This window comes from Apaloderma vittatum, unplaced genomic scaffold, assembly GCF_000703405.1.
Source record: "Apaloderma vittatum isolate BGI_N311 unplaced genomic scaffold, ASM70340v1 scaffold1787, whole genome shotgun sequence".
Classification (NCBI taxonomy): Eukaryota; Metazoa; Chordata; class Aves; order Trogoniformes; family Trogonidae; genus Apaloderma; species Apaloderma vittatum.
In genome coordinates, this window is record NW_009726527.1 from 52,414 (window position 1) to 64,274 (window position 11,861).

Below are 11,861 nucleotides of genomic sequence, written 5' to 3' on the forward strand. Positions count from 1 at the left end.
TTTGGCTCTTCAAACACAAACATGTTTTTCTTACATATTACTCTAACAGAAGAATCCCAGCATTTTGCTTAGCTCGGGTTGCTAAAAGAAAACAATCACCCTCCCCACTCCCTGAAGAGCTGGACTGAGGAATTACTGGTCTCTTGCTTTCATCCAGCCTGTCCACTTCTATATAGCACAGTTCCAGGAAGCAAGACTGTGAAACCAGGCTTCAGCTATCAGAGAGAGTAGCCAGGCACACAGCCTATTAAATCAAGGAGAGGAAGCTGGCAGCATTCCTCAGGTCCCATCTTGGAACAAGCGTGTAATTAAGTATATCACAGGGGATTGTAGAAGCTGTCAGGGGTCATCTTGGTCTTGGCAGCACCAGCTCCTGCCTCTCAGCTTTTGGTAGATAAAAACCATCCACAAAACACAAGTTGCCTTAGCAATATTGTGGTCATCATCCTGGAAGGCTTTGGTTCCCCACAGCTGCCTTTTTCACGGCCAGTTAGGGTTATTTAGCTCCTTGGAAGCCTTTCTGAGCTGCCCTCTCCCAGATATCTGCAATTTTCTCTTACTTAACCTTCCTCGAGCAACTAATGCAAAAAAAAACGGTGCTGGATAATGCTGTGGAATGCGAAAGCAGATGCACTTTTCAGTCATTCTAGGATTCGCATTACTATTTCACTTAAGTAACTCTATCTTTTCTTATCAAAATTAAAAAATGACTGCAAATAAAAAGAGTGAGCCAGTGGTAACACATTATGTTCAGATATAGCTCTGCATGATCATATGCTTCAAACAACCTAGGAAATTCCTAAAAGCCCTTTCTTCCTTTATTTTTCACAGCCGAATGGTTGCATCAAGCCATTTATCTTTTTTTTTTCTTTCTTTTCATGATCTGTGAGAGGAATCCCAAAACTTCTGTATGAAAAATGGGAATATTAAAGAATATATTAGCTAATTATTGCAAATAATGACCCTTATTCTGTGAGCCCAAGATTTCTGGATACGCCAGAAACATCTTTAGTTCTTCTCTCCTACAGCTCTTCAGAACCCATCCCTTATCCTCCCTCCAGATCAAATGCAATGACTGCCTTCTGTATATATTCATCTTCCACCTTCTGTGACAGACATCGGAAGGGACTGCAGCTGCATCCACAGTGGACACCTGCGGAGGTCCAAGAAGTCTATTTTGGGCCATGGTAGAGTAAAGAGAAAATGCAGGTCAGGACCACAGAATAATTTTGCACAGCCGCAAAGGCTTAATTGTGGTGCCAGAAAGGTAAAATCCTTACTGAGTCTATTAAAATATGTGAAGAAATTATACGAAAGCATATTTAAAAGAGACAAAAGTGAGGAAGAATTCCAGGACAGAGTGTAGGACAAAGCCCAGTAGTGAGAGAGGAGCATATAGCTCATAAAATCTAGCTTATATCTCTCCTAGAAATACAAAAAAAATGGCCCTGGATTTCCCTGGTTTGTGAAAATACAGGATCTTTGTCTTACTAGATATGTGTAGATGTTTCTTTCTTTCTGTGGCATATGCCTGGAAAATGGATCAGAATTTAGAAAAAAAATAAGCTGTAGATGAAATCAGTCTTTTTGATATATTTCAAATGCACTTTGTGGAAAAGCATTTCTTAAAAACTCTCCTTAAAAATCCCTGAGATCTCTAATGTCAAATTATGTTTGACAGAACATGAGTTTTGTAAACTTTCCATTTTCAGGCTAAAACTAGATATGCTCACGCTATACTTACTTTACTGCTTGGTAAAAAACCACAACCAGTTCAACCAGGCCAACAATCCTTAGCAGCATAGCATTCTGCTTTTACTGCTTTGTTTTACAGTAGGACAAAAGGTCTCTCAAATGTTCAAAATTATCTTTTAACACAGAAAACGACTCCATTTGTTACGCTGGTAGGAAACATTTAGTATAAAAAACCTTCCAGACCCCGCTGGGATGTGAGGGCAAAGTCAGCAGTTTCACTGAAAACCGAAATTACAGTAGCTGCAGGTGTGAAAACCCTCACTCAATAAGGCCTTTTCATAGAATCACAGAATGCCTTGGGTTTGAAGGCACCTTAAAGATCATCTAGTTCCAACCCCCCCTGCCATGGGCAGGGACACCTCCCACTAGACCAGGTTGCTCAAAGCCGCACTTAACCTGAGCTTCAACACTTTCAGGGAGGGGGCATCCACAACTTCTCCAGATAACATGTTTCAGTGCCTCGCCGCCCTCACCGAAAAGAATTTCTTCCTAATCTCTAATCTAAATCTAGCCTCTTTCCAGTTGAAATTGTTACCCCTTGTTCTATCACTACACACCCTTGTAAACAGTTCCTCGCCATCTTTCTTGTAGGCCCCTGTCAGGTACTGGAAGGCCACAATAAGGTCTCCCTGGAGCCTTCTCTTCTCCAGGCTGAACAGCCCCAACTCTCTCAGCCTGTCCTCATAGGGGAGGTACTTCAGCCTCCTAATTAATTTTGTGGCCCTCCTCTGGACCCACTCCATTGGCTCCATGCTTTATTTACATTGGAAGCACCAGAACTGAACACAGCACTGTAGGTGGGAGCCTCATGAGAACAGAGAGGGGAGAATCACCTCTCTCAACCTGCTGGTCACGCTTCTTTTGACACAGCCTAGCATGTCATTGTCTTTCTGGGCTGTGAGTGCACATTGTCAGCTCACATCCAATTTTCCATCCATCAACACCTCCAAGTCCTCCTCTGCAGGGCTGCTCCCACTCCACTGTCACCCAGCTTATATTTGTGCTTGGGAGTGCCCTGACCCAAGTCCAGGACCTTGCACTTGGTTTTGTTGAACTTCATGATATGAACTTTTTGACTTTAGATGATGAAGCTCTGTATCACTAGAGACTAAACGCATATAGGTTTTTCTGTACGTGAAAAGTTGAAAGGAGAGCAGAGGGAGGGCTCAAATACATTCATTTGTACCCAGGCCAATTTTGGTGAGGACTTCTGCGAACACTTAAATGCTGGGGTAGTATGATTAATAGTTGATTTTTTTTTAATTTAGTAAATATTATTACATAAATATAATGTGTAGTTTCCTTTTGGAAATTTAAGCAGATATGAAATGCCAGTACCTTTTAAAGGAGCCATTTCCCCCTCTCAAAAATAGCAATAACCACAAGAAGGTTTCTTCCTAGAAAGGGTTTGGAGCAGCTGAAGCAAGCAAAAACTGATGGATCAGGATGCTTCATTTCTTTGTTCTATGTTTTCATTATCCTGTGAATACTACTGAAGTTATGGCGAGCACCTCAAATCCATCCCTCAGACTTAATGGGCAGGTTTTCCAGTGACTGGTCATGAGTTCCTACACCCACCTCCTTATAATGCAAGTTCCTACACCCGCCTCCTTATAACGCAAACCCACAATGCAAGTTTTGTCTCTCATTTGCTCATCTTTCTCATCTTTAAAATCTTCCCTTGTCCCATATCCCTTTTTTTTCATTTTATTCAGATACTGCTTTATTTTTTTCTTCTTTTCTCTTTTAACCCTTCCCCATTATTCTTTCTTTTCTTCCTCCTCTTCTCCCAACCTCAGCCATAATAGTATTGAGGTGAAAGTAATACACCACAGCTCACCTGAAGATTTTGTGCATGCACGTGTACGCCCAACTACATGTTCTACTGAATTACTTATACCACAAGGTCTTTAATGAAGGACTGCAAGCAATTAGAAACAACAAAGAAGCTATTTTTTTCTTCCCACAGCAATTTTCAACCACAAATTAAAGTATTCCATCTTTAGGATTAAATTAAATAAAATCTTTAAGTGAGAGTCTAAAATTAAAGAAACTCCTATATTTTCAAAATAATTCCACAGAGTTCCAACCTTTTTCAAAAGTTAAAAGAGATCTGAAGCAACACATACATATTTCCAGCCTGGGAAAAAGAAAACCCTAAAATTGTCAAAATGGGATGCTTCAACAATTGAAAATCTTTTTTCTTTCCCCTACATTTTTACTTAAAGAAAGAATTTGTTTGGAGCAGGCCCATAAATGTTTTTTGGCTTCAGGAAGGTTGTGCTTTACAAAGAAAAGGCTTCTGCCAGCTCCTTCACCACAGAGAGCTTTCTCACTAATGCATTTGTTTAACACTCTGCGCAGTGGGTGCAACCTTCCTCGGGTCCTCTCTGGTTGCTCTAGAAACCGTGTAACACATAGTGTGTATTTCTGTCACTGCTTAGGACACATAGGCATACTGACACGTTACACTTTAAAAGCAATTACACCGGGGCTCGGGTGGACCTTTCTGTTTGCTGGCTGTGACATGTGACTACAACCTGTGCAGCTGACGGGTTATTTGGGCTTTCTCTATGACACAAAGAGAAATGAAGGTGAGGGAGAATCAATTATCCATGTGGCCAGTGGAATTGGAAAGCAAATTGAGAAGCTGTGTATTGTGAGGTGGGCAGAACCAAGTTAGGATGTTGCAAAAGAGCAGGTGGATGCTTGGCCAGTTTCTAATCCTAGAGTTCACTGGATTGATCTCACCAAAAGAGATGAATTTTTCGCTTCGTTTCCCAAGCACAGGCTTTTTACTGAAGCAGTCTGGACCTCGGGCACCTTTGTCTTCTACTCTTAATGGTCAGGAGTGCACAGCTCTGGATAGATCATTTTCCAGCTCTTCCCTCCAGAGACTAAGGGAAGTGCTGGGTGGCTGGGCTCTAAGATCCTCTGTTGAGGGCTTAAAGCAAATGACATCAAGCCTGATAGTTGTGATTAGTTAAAAAGGAATTGAGAAACTGAACACAAATAATTGTGCTCTCAGCAATGATGCTATTTGTTCAAGGCACCTCCCTAATCTGCATTTATGTTTGTAGCTGCTACACTGGGAGGGTGACAGCCTAAATTTCCTCCACATTTAGGTGTTGCTAATCTGACTTGAGCTACACAAGTAAATAGTTTTCAGACTGTGTTCACTAGAAGAACTTCTCACTGAGGTCTGTATGTGAGCAAATAGCCACACACAGCCAAAGTCACTGACTTTACACACGTGGGCTCTTTCTGCTCCCGTATCTGCAGTACACTAAAGGTACTTTGGACAGATGTCAGCCCAGCCTTTTCCTGCCCTGGCAACAATTCACAGTCAGGAATACATCCAGCTTGATCTTTAGAGGAACTCACACAGCTGACAAATTCAACAAAAAAGTGTTTAATAACAACAGCTTACATAGCTGATCAAATTTTGATGGTTTAATGTACTTAAACATATCAGTCCTGCTGGTGTAACTATCCATCTTCATATAAGGTAAATAAAATTAGTTAAACCATAGCATAGGGGTAAAAGTACCTGGAATTAGCTTGTATTTTCTAATAGTATAATGGTGTAAACAAGTTCAGCTACCAAGGCTCAACAGACTCATGATTGCTTGCTAAGCTACAGCAACCCACTGGTGTGGCAGGGCCCCCACTTCGATCTTGTCATCATAGACACAAAATATACAAGGAATTAACAAATACAGTTACATTTGGGCAGTATCATTAACCTGAACACAGAATCTTTCAATCACAAGACATTTTTTTTGCACAACCTTATTTTAATAGCTCTTTAGGACGTATCTGCAAACATTTGCTGTTTGCTGGGATGTTACATATAGTCATGCAGTATTTCAGACATGGCTGTATTTTCAGTGAAAGCAGAAGAAAGGTATGAGAGTCCTCAAGCTCACATTACAAACAGAAAATAAATGATTACTGTTGGGCCCACTTCACTTCTCTGTATCTTTGTTTATTCAAGGCTATACAAGGGGTCACCAGAAAGGTCAGAGAGCTGCAAATGGAATACTGAGATTTTCATTTGCAATGCACTGCTCAAATCAAGCCTAGGCTGGTAGTTACAAACTTACTGGCTGAAAATGAATTAGCAAATTCTGTCAATTCCCACAGGAGAGGTGTCCATCACTACAAAACTTTTAACTCTCCCTTGTTGTCTCAGAATGGAAACATAAGGTGAATAAAATAACCTGTTGGCTTCTCACTCCATCCGATTCAAGTCACATCATCAAGACGGTACTGGGGATCTTGCTGCCACATACCCATTATTCACCCATGCAGTTGGCTATAGTCCCTAGGCTGTCATTCCAGTATCTCTTAAAGGACATTTGTGAATGTTTCAGAATGCGAAGCTGGTTTTGTTCTAGAGAAATCCATGAGTAAGGCCTCCACATTTTTAGCAATTTGGTCTCCCAGTAATGGGATTTAAAATGAGTTTAAATCAGTGCTTAATTTCTGCTCTTTCAGGACAATGGCAGTGATTAGCAGTAATGCTTGACTTCCAGTTCCATTTTTTCATACAGCTGTAAAGCCGTCTGCATTTGACTGCTGCTTTAATGATTGCTAATGGCTTTATTTTGAAAGTAATATAACTTTTTGCATTCATTCTCTGGACTCTGAGCAAAAAGCTAATCTGACTTGAATTATGCAGTCTGTTCATACAAGATCTTCAGTTGGTTAAACTTTAGTTTGAGTAAGATCAAAGGAAAATGGCAAAGGCACTGAAAACAAATGACGTATTTGCACATGTCAGGAAGAACATGACTGTGTGAAAGTGGCAGCTAAAACTAAATACAACACAAAGACATTACCCTGATAAAAAGCATATATTGATGACTTTCTAGCCATTCATTTCTAGAACTGAAAGCATTTAATGGGTTAAAGTTGAGTGCTGCACCCGCTATGCTCATATGTGGAACCATTTCCCACAGGGCATCAGTGTGGACGATCACCTATGGGATCACCGATGACTATTATGCTCTGTGTTGTATACATGCCTGCAGTTTCTTACTCAAAACATGACCTCTGAATATGCCTTGTTGTATGCATCCCATCCTTTTGGATTTCCTGAGGAATTTTCACATGAGTTACTCCTTGATGAATAAATACAGCTAGGTGGTCTATCTATCACAGAACCACACAGAATCACAGAATGTTGGGGACTGGAAGGGACCTCGAAAGATCATCTAGTCCAATCCCCCCGCCGGAGCAGGAACACCTAGACGACGTTACACAAGAAGGCATCCAGGCGGGTTTTGAATATCTCCAGAGAAGGAGATTCCACCACCTCCCTGGGCAGCCTGTGCCAGTGTTCTGTTACCCTTACTGAGAAGAAGTTTCTTCTCAAATTTAGGTGGAACCTCTTGTGTTCCAGTTTAAACCCATTACCCCTCGTCCTACCATTGGTTGTCACCGAGAAGAGCCTTGCTCCATCCTCGTGACACTCACCCCTTACATATTTATAAACATTAATTAGGTCACCCCTCAGTCTCCTCTTCTCCAAAGTAAAGAGACCCAGCTCCCTCAGCCTTTCCTCATAAGGGAGATGCTCCACTACCTTAATCATCTTGGTTGCTCTATGCTGGACTCTCTCCAGCAGTTCCTTATCCTTCTTAAACTGAGGGGCCCAGAACTGGACACAATATTCCAGATGTGGTCTCACCAGTGCAGAGTAGAGAGAAAGGAGAACCTCTCGTGACCTACTGACCACCCCCCTTCTAATACACCCCAGGATGCCATTGGCCTTCCTAGCCACGAGGGCACATTGCTGGCTCATGGTCATCCTGCTGTCCACCAGGATCCCCAGGTCCGTTTCCTTTCCACTGCTCTCTAATAAGTCATTCCCCAACCTATACTGGAACCTGGGGTTGTTCCTACCCAGATGCAAGACCCTACACTTTCCCTTGTTGTATTTCATTAAATTTTTCCCCGCCCAACTCTCTAGCCTGTCCAGGTCTCGCTGGATGGCAGCACAGCCTTCTGGCATGTCAGCCACTCCTCCCAGCTTGGTGTCATCAGCAAGCTTGCTGATAGTACACTCAATTCCCTCATCTAAGTCATTGATGAATATATTGAATAATACTGGTCCCAGCACCGACCCCTGAGGCACTCCACTAGATACAGGCTTCCAATTGGACTCCGCCCCATTGACCACGACTCTCTGGCTTCTTCCCTTCAGTCAGTTCATGATCCACCTCACTACCTGATCATCCAGTCCACACTTCCTCAGTTTAGCTGCGAGAATGCTGTGGGAGACTGTGTCAAATGCTTTACTGAAGTTTACCTATCTATCTATCTATCTATCTATCTATCTATCTATCTATCTATCTATCTATCTATCTATCTATCTATCTATCTATCTATCTATCTATCTATCTATCTATCTATCTATCTATCTATCTATCTATCTGTCTGTCTATCTATCTACCTATCTATCTATTATTCTTAGAAAATATAAATTCAGGAAATCTGCCTTAGAAGTATTTGCTGATTTTGACACTGATTCAGCCTAGGAGAAGGAGCTGTCAGCTGTTTCTTCATCTGGATCAGGTGAGGGTTAGAAAGCAAGTCCCTCACACTGTTAGAACACTTAAAGTATACTGATGTTTTGGCCTTGATCCTTCCTAGTTTCTTATGTTGGAGCTATTTAAATTAATTTAAATGAGTAAATATTCATTAAGACAGAGGGAGGCTGATTTAGCATGCCAAAAGTCAAGCAATGACAAGTAGAAAAAGCAGAAGACAGTTTCTCATATTGCCACTATCAGCCATACCTCTCCTCATCTTTTCATTAGAAAAAGAAAAAAAGAAAAAAAGAAAAAAAGAAAAAAAGAAAAAAAAGAAAAAAGAAAAAAGAAGTTTCAATTTCTACTAGGTCTGGCTGGTGGAGCTAGCTTTCTTCATGCCAGTCCATACACAGGAGGAGAGAGGAACGTTTGTGGTTTTGGCATTTGTATTGCCAAGTAATCACTGAGTCCCTTCTTTGAAGGGAGTAGCTGGTCAACTGGCTGCTGACTGGAAGTAGTGGATGAATTCCTCTGTTTTTCTTGCTTGCATGTGCAGCTCCTTCTTTTTCTGTTAAATTGCCACTATCTTGATCCATGAGTCTTCTCATTTGCCTTCCATTTTCTTCCTGTCCCATGGGAGAGGGGAGTGAGTGAGCAGCTGTGTGGATGTTTGGCTCCTGGCCGGGGTCATCCCAAGACACAGTTTTGTTGCAGTTCCGAAAACCTGTGGACCTGCCAAGTCCTGTGATACTGAAAAACTGTTTTCTGTTCAGACAAGTGCAGAGCAAATGTTTGATCCTCCACGTAAGACCAGTAGCTGTTTGAATATCCTCCATACTTACTTTGAAATTACCAAAATTTGCACCATCCAAATGCAAATTATGAGAATGTTATTTTAGAGCTCATTACATAAAAGGGAGGGAGAAGAGGTTTTTTATTCACAGAACTTCAGATTTATGGATAAAACAGGAATTATCAATGACTAAAACTTGCTACCTTTTAAAGAAATGAAATGGAACTGAACATATTTTTGTGGAATGCTTTCAAAAGACACTAAATGTTACACTCTGACCTGCTTTTACCCTCCAAATTTTACAGTATCATACAAGTAGTGAAGGCAGGGCCTCCTACGCTATCAAGCTCACTTCTGTAGTTTTGTGTCTCCCACATGCTGATTAACTGCTGATGTCCATCTTCAGCCCTCTGTTCTCTCTCACACACACACTTGTTTGATATCATATGCCCTTCTATTAAGAAGCATGTGTAACTTTAATTTGGTTAGAAATCAACAGTTGCTAAGCAATAGTAACTCAGGCTTTAGCCATGAAGAATCTAGACAGAGTCCTGGTAAAACCTTCTCTTAAGCCTGAACAGCAGCAGCTTTGTTGCCATCAGTATTAGAGCAGACTGTATCAACTAATCTGCAGAACTAATTAATGGAAATCATACTCGATGACAGTACAAATATGTCCATTCTGACCAGGACAGCACAACAGGTCATGCCATTCACTTAGTTATGTTACTGGTGTTCTGGATGCGTGGAACCAGTCCCAGGTAGACCTGGGAGCCTCTAAAACATCCCCAGCTGTTTCCCTTTGTTTGGTTTCTCACTTGGCAACACCCCTCTTCTCTAATTAAAAGTTATAAATAATGAGGAAAACTCTATGAATAAAGAACTCCAAACCACAGATCTAAGACCTTATCTGTAAATCGCTGCTCAGTCTGTGTGTTGCAGTAATTTCTCCTGTTATTTGCTCATCGTGGTATTATGGATTATAAATACTAGTCTTCTAAGTTTACAGCATCTCTATGTGTGTGCATTGATCAGCTCATGGTTTCCTGATGCTAGATTTAATATATAAGTGCTAGATTTAATATATAAGTAATGAAATAGCTAACTGATACTAGATTTATTCTACCAGTTACTCCTAGTAGCGTGATAATGTTTCTAATACTTAGTAGAATTATTAGCACTGAAAACAGTTTGTGAAGAAAGTTCACAAACTCTGACAGCAAAGCCCTCAAATGAAAGTTAGGACAGCCTGATTTAGCCTGGAAATCCTACAGCCATAGAATTTTTCATCCTTTTTTGTTTGTTTGTTTGGTTATTTTTAATGAAAAAAATAAATTCAAGGATAAGCAACAGCATTAGAAAAGTTAATAAAAGCAAGCAAGAAATAAATGTTTGGGTGCCATAAGTAGGAAGATACAGATCTCTCTTGCACGTATAATGATTACATGGATAATAACTGGCAAATAAATGTTGTGACAATATACATATAAGATTTCTGAAAAAGAACTCACTAACCTACCATTAATAATAAATGGACATGTAAATGGAGTAGCAATGTAGGACTTCACTGTCAGTGTGTATTGAATCCAAAAGCCATCATTAATTGTTATATATATTTATTTCCATTTACAAGTAGCAGACTTCCCCTGGAGATGCATCTATGACTAAACAGAACATATGAAAGTATGAATAAAAGTAATTTCAGTGTTTCAGTGTAGTTTATGAGAAGCGCTGTAGATTTCTATTTTGCTGTTTATATTATGTAATGTGTTATAAACTCTCTGAAAGTCTCTCTAGGAATTTTTTACAAGTAGTCACTAATGCTTCTGTTGGCTGTTTCCACTATTCTTGCCTTTCTTCTATCCATTCGACCATAATTAGGAAGAACATGACATATCCATAGAAAGGAAAACATCAGGCTGAAAAATAAAACTTCTTTGCATCATGATTCATCAGATCATCAGACACAAATTTTACAGCTATAGTGGCAGAAACCTACCACCTGCTTGCCAAGTGCAAACTGGAAAAATCCCGCGGCAGTTCACTAAGCAGGAGCACCATGTTTGTAACAAGATTACTAGAATCCTTCCTGTCTGAAATGTTTACGACATCCCACTTTAGGAGTATATATGTGACAATGTTACAGTCTCCTTGATCCTAAAAGCCTTTCCAGCAACTACCAAAATCTTAAACTTAGCCATCCCCACAACTACCCCAAAGATTTTTAGCCAAGAATTTATTTCTCCTATTGTTGATAACTCACATTAAGAAATTATATACTTTGCTCATTCTTCCCCATTTTCCATGGCCATGAAATAAAAAAAAAATAGGGGGATAACCTCTCAGAAGATAATTAGAAGGATCTTTCACCAGCCTAATTATGTGTCTAGCATACTTGTGTTACTGGGATTTCACTGTATGTGCTACTTCACTCTTCATTCTTAGATGTTTACTTTTTTTTTAACATGTATAGTTTTTCTTACGGCTCCAGATTCTTCTTAGTGGTTCCTTTATGAAGTTAACTTTCTTCTCAATATGTGCCCACAACTCAACTCTACAGGAAACAACAGCCCCTATAACAGCCTTGTATGTCTCAAACTTGGCTTTTCTCAGTATTTCAAAGCTACCAATTATCTGCTGAGAAAAGCAACAGGCATTCCTACTTTGTACTTTTGCTGTGCCTTAATTAATTTCCTCATTAAACTGTAAGTAATTAACATTCCCTGGCATTTAAATGGCACATTTTATGTCAGAGATTATTTATCTAAACATGT